Source organism: Rhipicephalus microplus, chromosome 2 (genome assembly GCF_043290135.1).
Source record: "Rhipicephalus microplus isolate Deutch F79 chromosome 2, USDA_Rmic, whole genome shotgun sequence".
NCBI lineage: Eukaryota > Metazoa > Arthropoda > Arachnida > Ixodida > Ixodidae > Rhipicephalus > Rhipicephalus microplus.
This window is the reverse complement of record NC_134701.1, coordinates 254,203,131-254,216,196: the sequence shown is the minus strand read 5'-3', so window position 1 is coordinate 254,216,196 and position 13,066 is coordinate 254,203,131. Positions and strand designations below refer to the sequence as shown.

The 13,066-nt window shown below is 45.4% G+C and overlaps 1 protein-coding gene across 1 annotated transcript in view; it reads right to left on the bottom strand.

The window, feature by feature from the left end:
• Positions 1–499, bottom strand: part of LOC119170082 (uncharacterized) — a 33,682-nt gene extending 33,183 nt beyond the window's left edge. The window contains exon 1 of the mRNA XM_037421120.2: positions 96–499. The gene's annotated coding sequence lies outside the window, so the exon portion shown is untranslated. The remainder of the gene's footprint in view (positions 1–95) is intronic.
• Between the last annotated feature and the right edge of the window lie 12,567 nt (positions 500–13,066).

Below are 13,066 nucleotides of genomic sequence, written 5' to 3'. Positions count from 1 at the left end.
ATGTAGCGTAGTAAAAAAAAGGGATGTAGTACACTGAACCAACTAGCGACCTCAAAATGTTTTGATCAATGCTGCACGAGTTTTCTCCAACTCACCTTGGTCTGTAATGGCAGGTGATATTTTTTTCGCTGTTGTTTCTCGAGACGAGGTCGGGTCGCAACGGTTGCGATAGCGTGGGCGGGGGTAGGTCTCGACTTGTTCCTCCGAAGGGCAGCTGGCCGGTGAGGACCGGTGGCGCGCGGATTTCGAATGAGCGAGAGAAAGGCGGGGCCTCGACGAAGTTCTCTCAGACGCCGGTCCAAGCACGTGCGATAAAAGCGAAAGTCACACTATCTACGCCACTGCGCGCCGAGCGAATGCACACTGCTCGTTCTTATTCTCTCTCTCCTTTGTGTTCGCTTGCACACAGGCGAGGAACACCGTAGCCGATTGCTTGCAGTTTTGGGACGCCCGATATCGGAACGGGATCGACGAAAAAAAAATGCGCGTTATGGGTCGTGGCTCCAAAACAATGTGTGCGCGCTGTTTGGGACCGGCGCGGTCTTTATGTGCCCACCGGTGGCGCAGGCGCATCGTCCTCCGCGCTCCTCGATTGGTCCGGAGCGAGGACTTCCCTCGCACCCGAGGGCAACGATGCCCTCCACCACCGAGGAGGAGAGTAGAGAGCCCGCGAGTGGTTGTGGCTCAACAGGTGTGCACCCGATGAGTTCGAGTATGGGTAAGGGCAAGGCGAGTGTGGGGGGAAACCCAAACGGTGGCTTTTCGCGGCTTTCTGCGGGGCACGCGTTTTTTTTTTTTTTTTTCGGGGAGGCGGGGCTCGTTCGCATGTGCGTACAGTGACGTTGTAGTGAGTGTGACGCGTCACGACTGAAAGCGCGATGAAACGCTCGAAGGTTGGCGAGCGTGGCTCCTTTTCGTGCAAGCCCAGGACGATCGCTTCCTGCGTGCTAGCCGCGCATTGCGAGAGTCAATACGCTGTGCAAATGCGGAACAGACGCACGCTCGAGGTGACAAGTGCGGTGCGAGTGTAATATAGGTTCCGGGTAAGTACGCTATCTGGCTCCCTCTGACCCGATGCGATGACCGGCGTCCCAACTTAAGCCGTCAGCACGTGGTCTAGCAAAAACGCAGCAGTAAGCGTACTTACATTTCATATTTGGTTGTCACGATGGGCGCACGTTTATATTCAGCAGGTCCGACAATATTCGCGTAGCAGCGTGAGAAAGCGAAGATTTTAGGAAATACCCTTGTTTGATAGCATGTTAGCATGGTCCGATTACCAAGAGTTTGAGTTTGAGTTTATTTAACCACGTGACAAGCATACGAAAATACACTGTATACGTGGTTCTGTGCGAAAGGAAAAAAGCTGCATTTCGCAGCTTGACTGGCCCCTTCACCCAGAAAAAAACTAAACTACGCATTTACAAAAATGTAAAAATACAAAAAAGAGAAACATAATTATATATAAAAAATTAGAAGAGTGGTATTGGGGCACTCATAGCAGGGAGAAACCCCCTGAAAACCTCCCCTTTCTGAAGTGTACCATGTATTCGACCATTTTATTGTACTTTTTCAACTACACAGTCATGGACTAACTTCTGTGTACCTACTCATACTTCTGCAAGCCGGCTCCCGCGTGGATCTCAAAGTAACTTGAGACTTTATGCACGAATAACTATAAATATGCTCAGCATACAACTTAGTGTATTCGAAACCGAATCCCACGGAGTAGTAATCGTAGGTTTCACAGTTGAGTCACTGCGCTGAGTCTACGGCTGATTCAAATATTGAGAATGAAAAGCTTGGTCTCGTCACTACAGCTGATATAACAAACATGGCGGCACGCATTGTAGCATACCGAAAATCAAACCGATGCGAAATATTCTAAGCGATGACTGCGGTAAAAATGTAGGCATGATATTAGAGAGGACACTGAAAAAAAATCGTCACGTTTCTGCGCTTCTACGTCATCTTTGGTTCATGTAATGACATCTCAACCATAAAATGAAGGTACTTCTCTTACATCACAATTTTTTTATTTATAAAGTTCTCATTGAGTATAAGTCGTCCAATTCTAGATCATTCGTTCGCAGTGAATGGGTGCCGCATGTACAGAACACACAACATCCACGAGAGAGAACGCTACCTACACAATATTTCTTTTTTTTTTTGCTTTACAACAAAACCTTGCTTCACGAGCCATTGTGAATGCATAAGGAACTATGTGACGCTTCACACTCATCGCACCTTTACCCACGCCCGAAAACGAAAGGTGATGCTATATCTCAGGAGACCTGTGATTAGCTTACACTGCACTCAGCAGCTAAACCAGCAAGCTTCTGCGGATGCTTCAGTTTGTAACAAAAACAAAGCTGGATAGACCAGTAGGATATAGAAAAAAAAAGAGGAAGCTGAGCGTATCTACATCTGTGCTGCTTCATATATAAAATATAATGAAAATACTAAGAAAAAAAGGAAGGACAATAATATTTTTTTTTTATTGATTTAATTTCAGACAACCCGTGTACACAGTTTGCCTAGGGGATCGGCGTAAAGGCAAAGAAAGCCTGACAAAGCGCCAACCCCCTATGTACACACATACATAAACAGGTTATATATAGCAGTACAAAAATTGAGAAATTGAGATACATACAATATCAAAAAACATTTACAATTTTTTTTTTACATCAAGCCAGTATTAACAAAGAAATGAACAGCAATTATGAATTAGCACATAAAGAAATAATAAGAGACTATTTACGCACAACAAACAGGCAGACAAAAGCAAAAAAAAAATTCATAAAGTCACAGCAGCACATAAAAGTTACATAAAATAAAATGAATCGAAAGAGGTATGAGAATCTGTTTGAGTTTTTAGAAGGAATGTGTGTATCTTCTTTTTGAAAACATAAATGGAGGAACTTTGTTCAATTAATGCCATCACAGTGGGGTGTTCATTAAGAAAGTGGGGAATTTGGTAAGTTAGTTTTTGTGTACCGTAATTTGTACGAAGCGTAATAATATTAATAATGAAAACATTCTACACCTGAGGACGCCTAAGGTAGGTTTAATAAGTAATATTACATCTTTCAAAAATGAAGCTTGTTCGTCCATGTTTTTTATAGTTTTATTTGACATACTTACTTTATTCGATAGTCATCACAATAATAATAGTAATAATTGAAGCTTTATGCTCCAAGCGCATAATATGGTCGTAAGAGGCGCCGTAATGGAAGGCTCCGAAATTTCCTACCAGTTGGGGTTCTTTAACGTGCACCTGAAACATCCAGCGCTTCGCCTGCATTCAAATGCGGCCGCCACGGCCGGGATTCAATCACGCTCGGACCAGCAATGGGGCACTATAGGCCACCGTGGCGGGTATTGAGCATTGCTCATTATTCAATATACCAGTGGCCATATTGCCGACAGTGGAAGTGCACCAGCAGTATCAAACAGTCACTCCTGCTCATACTTACGTTCATACTCACTTCTTCTCACACTCCGAGTACTCACTCACGTTAATACTCACTTCTATACTCATGAGTATTCACTCAAACTCGCACAGATGTCCACTCACACTTACGAATACTCGCTCATACTCACACTTACCTCGTTCAAATGAGTATATGTGTGAGTGAGTGTACTCACAAGTTAGTATGCCGAGCTATGATCAAACGTGATCGCTCTTACCGCAGTAATCGGAAACACCTCCGTTCATAAAGGATTACGACATAAAGTATAGAGAGGACAGTGAAAAAGGTGTATTCTCTGAGACATTGTCTTATCTGCGTGTATTTATATTACTACAACCAATACATTCCTTGATTCCCTACTTTAGCACATAGAAATGGCTCGCGAGCAGTGCCCTTTACCTCGATATTTCCTATAAAGAAAGCCTCGCGTAAGACTAATGGAACGTGCTGCTAGGCTGTTTGATTCATATGTTCGGTTCATAAGGCAGGACCCTCTGCCGAAACGCTGGATTGAGATGCACCCATCATTCGACTGCTTGGTATGCATGGGCCCTCTTGGCCAAATTTGAACGGCATCCGTCGCGTGGCAGTTATTTTAATTCAATGTCAAACAGCGTAGAAAAGTTAAGGAGGAAAAACGGAAAATAGACTGCCGGACACTAGTGCTACGTGTTCGGTGTGATACATTCTACAAATACCATTCTGAGTGACGATGCCCAAGTAGCGATGACGAGTATGATCCGAGTGTACTTATGGCGGCGCCGACTGGCGCCAAAGCGCGGAAACGCCGCTCGCTCGTCGCGTATTATCTTCTTCGCACCGGTTTGAATGATTTCGCGAAATTATCAAGATAAAAACCACCTTTAGAAGAAGGGCGAAAAAAAGGAGCATGATTAAACGTGTGTTTGTCAGTCAGCATGTCGGGGAATCCTTGCGAGTTGCAGGTGAGTTGCTGTCGTCTAGTTCGAAGCACAAAAAAAAACGCAGTGAGGGTGTCTTTTCATGTCACGTATGCGTTACACATCAACACGAGCTACCAAAAGTAGAACAGCGTATAGTCAGATATCATCGCTAAAAAGTAACACGCAGGTATCCTTGAATTTAAGTTCATCTGTAGACTTTGCGTCCACGTAAAAGTGGTAATACCGCGTTAACCACGAGAGGCTGGATAAGTGAGGTCATCTGGAGGCGCAAAAAAAAAGCCTGGCAAGCAGGAAACGTATTCTATTTCTCCGCTGATGCTCATTCGCGATAGCTATATTTCATTGACCCCTCTGCGTATACCTGAATGCTCTGCACGCCAAAACCCACCAATATAGCTAACTGAGACACACGAGCGAACATGGCTGAAGCGTGCATACTCAGGCACCTCTGCAGTGCTACTTGGAACGGCATCCATTTCACAATCACTGTTCTGCAAAACGTCGACTGAAGCAAAAATAATTCGCGACGGCGCGAATCGCGGGGAATCCAAGCTCCCGACTATCGTATTGAATCCGAGTCGGCACTTTGTACGGCGACGACAGCAATGCAGGTCACAAGGCATGACTGAATGTGTGCGCGCCTAGCAGACGAAATGTTTGCGGAGCAGCTGAGCCTGACGTCACTCTTTTCTGTGGAAAAGTGGTCAGCTGTGGCGTGATCTGGAGGTGACCGCGAGGTAGCGCCACTGCTGGTGCTCCGAGTGCTAAAAATGGCGGGATTGCCGGCCGTTCTGAATAGTGCTGGATACCAGTGATATAAGTCAATATAAAGTGATAGTTATTCATCCTTCAGTTGCGTTTTAGGTCGCGAATTGCTGCTACGGGGTCTATAGCTATGTACTCGCTGACGCAAAAATTGGCATGAGTAAATTTGATGTCAGTGCTCCTTTAACAACTGAGCCACAGAGGAGCTCAACGTTCGTTTAACGTTCAAGCAGCAAGCTATTCATGTCATGGAGGAAAGAAAAATATAGGAGAGGCCATGAAGTCATATTCGAGAAGCCGCCGCATCGCAAACACCCGCACTACCTCCTAGCAGAAAACTAGATAAACACTTCGTGATTTCCGGAGAGCAGCCACCGCAGCGGCCTTGGAAGCGGTGCCGGCGGACTGTGTTCTCTGCCGGCATCGAGTCAATTCCCGAACACTGCTTCTTTTGCGTGTTTTTCAGGAAAGCTGTGCGATGCCCAGGTGTAGTGTGTACTCGGTGCAAATCACGTGCACTGTCGGATGTACCTGGTGGCACTTTTCACGTATGTTCGCTTCAATGTTGATCAACAATGCATGGTATTTGCTTGCGGAGCTCTCAGCTGTACGCTCCGTTGGTTCTTACTCATTGTGTAAACTGAGAATACACGTGAACTTTCGCTTTTAATGCTATAGGCATCCTGTCGCGCTTTTAGAAGTTCTGTCGTTCATACGGAAGGACAATAACTTTTCTAGTTATCGGACCAAACGTGTATGTGTTGCACGGTGTGCGCTCGCTGCGTCTTAGTTGTGTCCGCACTAGAATTACACACTTTACGTGCACGATCGCGTATACAATACAGTGGTGCCTTCTTACCGACTTGAAAAATACCAAGAACTACACTGGCGTTGCGCGGAATAGCTACGAAGCAAGCTCTCGAAATCTTGCATTGCCACACTGACACTATATAAAAGCAAAGAACTGCTAATCGGCCTGTAGATCAGAAAATCTGGCTAAGAAAGAAAAAAGGCCTAACGGTGAGTCAAACACGTCATTGCCGGGTGAGTTCGAATACGATGATGCAGGGGCAGAATGATTTTTATTAGACACGTACCGGTGCTTTCTGTGCCGTTGCACAAAAACACTCCACGAGGAGTGTTTTTCAGCACGCCGCACTCGAGCCTGCCACGCACGAACCGTCTCGGAAAGGTATGCTCGCAACATTTTACTGCATGCAAACCATACAATACGCGTTAAGTTTACGCCGGGACTATAGGTCCGCAAAGAAGCGAACCAGCGCTGAGAGCATGTCACAGAGCGTCTGCTGTTTTGTTTGCCCCATACCGCTTTGTTTGCCCCATAAATTTGACGTCACTTCCGCAACACTTCTCACAATGCATTGAGATAGGATAGGGTCTCTCCTCCATAGTATTTCCAAATATAAACTATAGAGAGAACTCAGGCGCTAGTGCCTATGGAAGCTGCAACGCATGACGCTTCAGCGAGCAAGGGAATGATGGGTAGTACACACAGTTGTCTAATCTACGTACTTCTGGCCTGCTTCTGGCTCTGTCTGTGATCGTGTGGCTTGGAGCTGTTTTCTCACGAAACAAAAATCAGCAAATGTTCAGCGGTTGCGCTTCACCAACTTATTCTTTCAGACTTACCTTTCCAAATAGGGTCACGAAGTTCAAAAGGGTTCGTTCTTTTCATTGAAACAAAACCTAAACACAGCAATATACGAAGCCGCAACCTCAGTTTTTCCTTCCTCCATGATTTATACGTACCACTTACCACTGGTGATGAGCATCTCGATGGGAACTATCGTGTCTTCAGCATTAATAGTAAGATGTTGCAATGAGCGCGCTTCACCACATCGTCACGACGCGGCGGCGCGCGTTCTCATCTCCCACGCGTACTTTGCCCCGCGGACGCTAATGCGCGTGCTTATGTCGCAGTGGGGACAATCGTTGTTTTGGTTGGCCTTGGGCTTTCACCGGAACGATTCTGTTGTAGTTACCGGGCGCACAAAGGTCACTGCAGTAGTTGCACAGTCTCCGTTTGCGCAACGGGCGCGCTTTTCAGACACAGCGAAATAACAACTGATCGAGACACTTATTCACGTTCATCTGTAGCTGTGATTACGTTTCGTGCGTCATTTGTGCGTGAAAAACACGGGGCACATTTCAATCTGCTTGCCATTCTGCACGTGACCTTCGAATCTGTTGCTATCACGTTCATTGTGCACCTTTGCGTCAAAGCTGTGACTTTTTTTTCAGAATCTCCCCGCTTTCGAAACGGCTTTTAATATCGGTATTAGTTTCAGAATCTCCCCGCTTTCGAAACGCATTGATTGTCTTCAACTTTGCGAAGAGTAGAACGTTTTACTCTAAGATTGCGTCGTAACAAACGAGTGGAAAAGTGAACGGCGACATCGCTGGACGGGCCCGTAGCCCAACGACAAAGAATCATGGCGGCGGAAAGTACGTAATGCGAAGAGTTCGTTTCTGCTCACACCTCTTGGTTTTCCAAATGCTTACGGGAAATACCTCTTCTGCATACAAAAGTGAAAGGTATATGAGAGAAAGCTAACCTCTCCAGGCATTTCCCGCAGCCCGATACATCAGTCTTACGACTGTTTTCATTCTATGCAGCTGTAGCTTTTTCTATGCATCGACGTGAAATCATTGTTTTGATGGAAATTAGTTCGACATAAAGGATAATGTGATTTACGCGAGTTTCACATAGTAGAGCTGGACTGTACCAAGTACAAGCATTTGTGGGAGCTGTATCAACCCGTTGGTTTGAGGAACAGAACGAGGAAATGATTGAGAGAAAGAAATATTAAAGGAAGGAAAGAGAAACAGACAAAGAGACAAGTAAACAGAAAAGGTCACAGTTTCTCCTCAAGGGTGAAGTAATGAATGCGATAGCAACAATCAACTTGAAATGTAATGCTGAGAACGGCAAGCAGATCGAAACATGCAGCGCGCTGCTTACGCACAAACGACGCACTAAAACAACACACAGAGGACGAGAGCGAACTAATAACGTTTACCGCTCGACACTTAACGCAATGTTTCAACGAAAACGACGCACGAAACGTAATTACACGTACAGAAGAGTGCAAACGAACAAGCGTCCCAATTGTAATACTTCTCTGTGTATAAAAAGTGCGCTCTTTGGGAAGACGAGACCTGTGCAGCGAGCGAAGTGGCCTTTGTGGGCCCGGCAACTAACACAATCGTTCCGGTGAAAGTCGAAGGCACAGGACTCTCCCCACCAAACGATCGCGCGCACAAGCATCGAACCACCCCCACGCATCCCCCATCCTAGGGGCAAAGTACGCGTGGGAAATAAGCGGGCGTCGGCGCATCATGACAAGCTTTTTTTTCGTTCTCGAGTTTTCATATGTATAGATACGTATACATATACGGTGAATGACGCCGACGACGGCGGCAAAATCCAGCCGAGAGTGTTCTCATAATTGCTATCACAATAAAAAAAGAAAAATAAAGCTATACAAAGAACTAGAAAAAAGAAATAAAGTGCAGCGTAGCGATGCTCACTACAGTATATATCAAAGAGGTTGAAAATGGAAGTGAGGGCGAGGGGGAAGAAAAAGAAAAGGTCAAGGCCCTTTTTTCAACACTCCTCTCACCAACCCAGTCCATTGTTTCCCCTCCCTCTTTTCCTTTTTTTATCCTGGTAAAATTTTTCTTCGCCTTCAGGATTCCTACTGGAGTGTTTCCCAGGACTATGAGCACTTCAATGGGCCTAAATCCTATATGTATACCCAAGTTACAAATATTATGCGTTACACGATGTAGTATAAATCATAAGCCACGCAAATTAAAAAAGAGTATCCTCAGTTCGCACAGAGGCTTCGATAAAGCCTGCTGAGAACAATATTGGAATATTAATAATCGAAACTGACATAAAATGATCAAATACGGTACGAGAACTGTTCATTTCACCTTAAATGATGTGGAAACCTTCTGTTGTTTCAATTATCAATAACTTTAGCTCAAGTTGTGTTCAACTCTGTTTACAAGATGACGGAACATTTCAAAGTAAAACAATCATACCGAAAATTGGTGTTTTTTTTCTAATACTTCCTTTCTTTTTAAAATTGTCTTCAACTTACAGTCACCGGTGGCTGTTCTCGTTTGTTCTTCATTCCACTTTCTATACTCGTGAGCGCTGCACAAAATTTTCATCATGGCCGCCAACCAACTAGCACAGCTTGTCATCTAAATGCATAACATTACCCCCTCAAACACACATACATACATTTCTTTTTTTATAGCATCTATATTGACCGTGACATCGAGAGAGAAAGAGGGTCAGCGAGCAAGTTGATCGCATAAACTTGAGAGGAAAAATTGGGGGACCCTTAAGCTTCGCCGTTAAGAGTTGAATGCGATAGCGAAATCAGGCCCCTAGTGCGCCCTTTAACCGCTAAGTGTATACTTATTAATATGTTTTGTTACACACACGCACAGACACGCACGCAAGAGCGATGTATCTATAGTAATGCAGTGACTGTGCAGTGTGGCCGCGTCCCTCTGCTAGAACGGCACTCTGCCGTAGTCGAGACACGGTTTTCACAATGCTCACAGATAGCACACAGACACACACAGGTGCGCGCGCACGCTAATGGTACATAAAGGGTTTTGATCTAAAGCAAGAGTCGCATGGCCTACAGGATACATGCCGAACACTTGCCACCTAAAAAGTCATGGCCGCCTGGAGCGGGCGCGCAGCGCCCGATCCAGGCGGCCGTGGAGACCATAAAGAGTCTCACAATGACTCACAGATGGCAGCACATTATGTAGCGTTTGCTGTTTGCTTGATCAACGCCTCTGGAAAGCCATGATATGGTTTCCGCTATATGCACATAGTTGTCCATTTTTAAAGCTGTTTGAAAGTTCCTGTGTGTTTTTAGCGGCGATGGCTGCTCTATCCCGGCCTTTTTCGACGTAGTTTGATGGCCTCCCAAATGCGCCTACAAATCGCCGAATGGGCTCGTTTTTGACGTGACACCTGTCGAACAAAATGCGATAAGGAGAATCCTTCCTCTACATGGCATTTATGTTTGTTTTTCCGAAGCAGCTGTAAGTAACATTGTGGCTCTGTGGTAGGACACCTGCTTGCCACGCGAACGGCCCGGGTCCGATCCTTAATGAGACCGAAAGTTTTATTCTTTATTTTGTTTGCTTCTTTTTCAATTTTTCACTCACAACCAACGGAGCCGACACCGACGGTGAAATTTCTGCAACACGAGCTCTCTAACGCTATCGCGTTAAACACGGTGACATTATATTCTAGCCAAGACTATGACGAGAGGGAGGTGGAGTTTTTAAAGCCATGCACTGCGCAGCACAAGCATGCGGTGGTCTGTTTAAACCGTGTGACAAAAAGGGTGCCTAAAAAAGCGGAAGGCCGTCTATAGAGATAATAAGATGGTGTGAGGAGATTATGAAGTCTGCAGACTGAGAAAGCATGCCGGCTGATGCAAGGCAGGCGTAATTGTAGATTGCGTGCGCCTTGCGGAAGACACAAATAGAACGGCGATGATAATGGAGTTCGCAAGTCACTGCGTGCTTTGGCGGTGCCGCCATCAGTTTATTGGCGTCGTGCGGGCCACTGTGAATCACGTCATCACTTTGAAATCTGCGGCGTTTCTTCCCGTTTGCCAACGTGTCTACTTTATCGGATCACGCCATCTCCTACGTGCGTATACGCTCTTCCGAGTATGAAAGAACGGCGTTGAAAGCATCGCCGATAAGAATTTTCGTCCACGTGAGACTGGCGATATCCGACAAGGTTGGGAATGCCTGAGACATTGCTAAGGAAAGCAAAAGATGATAACACTGTATAGAAAGGCGCAGTCAACGTCCGATGCAATGACGGTGGGAAATACCTTTAGGCTTGCGACATTTGCGCGGAGAAAATAAAAAAAGCGATACATGGCGTCATATGTCGTTGTTTTTTTTTTCGGATTGTGTGTCGTCGTGTTATCTTTGATTGATATGTGGGGTTTAACGTCCCAAAACCACCATTCGTGATGTTATCTTCATGAACATATAAGAACTCGCCCGTTTCTCCGGAAGTTTCTAGATGTTTAAATATCCGTCGAATTTGTTGATGCTTAAATAGCCTCGATCAAGCGCACATTCATCAAACTAACATATTTTCGAGGGATCAAAGGCGAGCGTCTTGTTGACAACATCGTCACACTCCTGCAGCGACATATGTCAGAGTACACCTGCCCAGCCGCGGTAGTCTAGTGGCTAAGATACTCTGCTGCTGACCCGCAGGTCACGGGATCGAATCCCGGCTGCGGAGGATGCGTTTTCGATGGAGGAGAAAATTATGGTAGGCCCGTGTGCTCCGATTTGGGTGCTCGTTAAAGGACCCCATGTTTTCGGAATTTCCGGAGCCCTCCACTACGGCGTCTCTCGTAATCACATGGTCGTTCTGGAACGATAAACTCCACACATCAATCAATGTCGTGGTACACTTTTCTCCATTGACGTTTTTCCACAAACGCATATAAACATACGTCAAACTGTCGTATTCCGCTGACTCAAACACTTCATAAGTGGCCTGTGACGGCAACGTGTTGCACTTTCGTCGATAACAATTCCCGAATACAGATTTTCTGCTGACACCACTCGTCGTACGCATAAAGGCTGAAGTGGCAGTACTACAACATCGAGCAAGTGCCGCATACTTGCGTTTTTTTTTTCCGAAGTAGGAGGAGCTGTGTGCTCTTTTTTTTTTTTTTTGAAGTTATACATTTCCAACATTGTGCGGACCAGAAACACAAGCCAGCGAAGGACGCAATTTGCCCAAACTGTGATACACTTACCGGCCGCCCTACTCCAGGCAGTCTTAATTGCGCCTTCAGTGGGCATCACATATTACCTATACTTGAACCACTTACGACCAAAATACTGCTTTGACAGCATTCCAGTGGAACGCCAGAGGTGAACATATATCATCTCATCCACACAACAACGCACACGTTCAAGTCGGCGGCCACGTACCCTAACCAATCAAGTTTAATGAGACATTCTACCACGAATACGGTCAACTCCTCAACAACCGGCCCCCACACCTGTTGTCCATATATAGGTTCAAGGAACTGTTCAATATGCAGTGACGATAGCAACAATTTCGTTTGCCAATGTATAGTATTTATCATATTACGCGGCTGTTTACCTCCGAAAACCGCGAGATGCCTATCAGGCACGCCGTACTGGAGGGCTCGGGAAATTTCTACTAACTGTTCTTTTAACACGCACTGACGTCACACAATACCCGAGCCTTCACCTCGATCGAAATGTGATCACCGCAGCCGGTATCGAACCCACGGCCTTTCAAGTCAGGAGCCGAGCATCGATGTATACCAACGCGGTGGAGTGTCATCGCGTAACTGAGGTGCGTTCACCTTGCCATTTCCAGTCCAGTGTCAAAAGTATACAATACCTCAAGCTGAAGACCACACCTCTACAGACCTCCATTAGTAATTGCGCGGTCAATATGTTCTTTCGAATGAAACGACCCTCTATGTGATCTATACTTTACGGCTTTCTTTGTTTCTTAACACTCTTCCCTCATGCAAAGAGCCACCGTACAGTCTGGAAGGACTCCCTGCCTTTCCTTTTATTCCTCCTATCTATCTATCTATCTATCTATCTATCTATCTATCTATCTATCTATCTATCTATCTATCTATCTATCTACAAGAGCGCATTGAGAATATCTATCTATCTATCTATCTATCTATCTATCTATCTATCTATCTATCTATCTATCTATCTATCTATCTATCTATCTATCTATCTATCTAACACGTTTATTACATTGTTTTCGTTCTTTGTACCTCAGGGCTTCCACTTGAGTTTTACGAT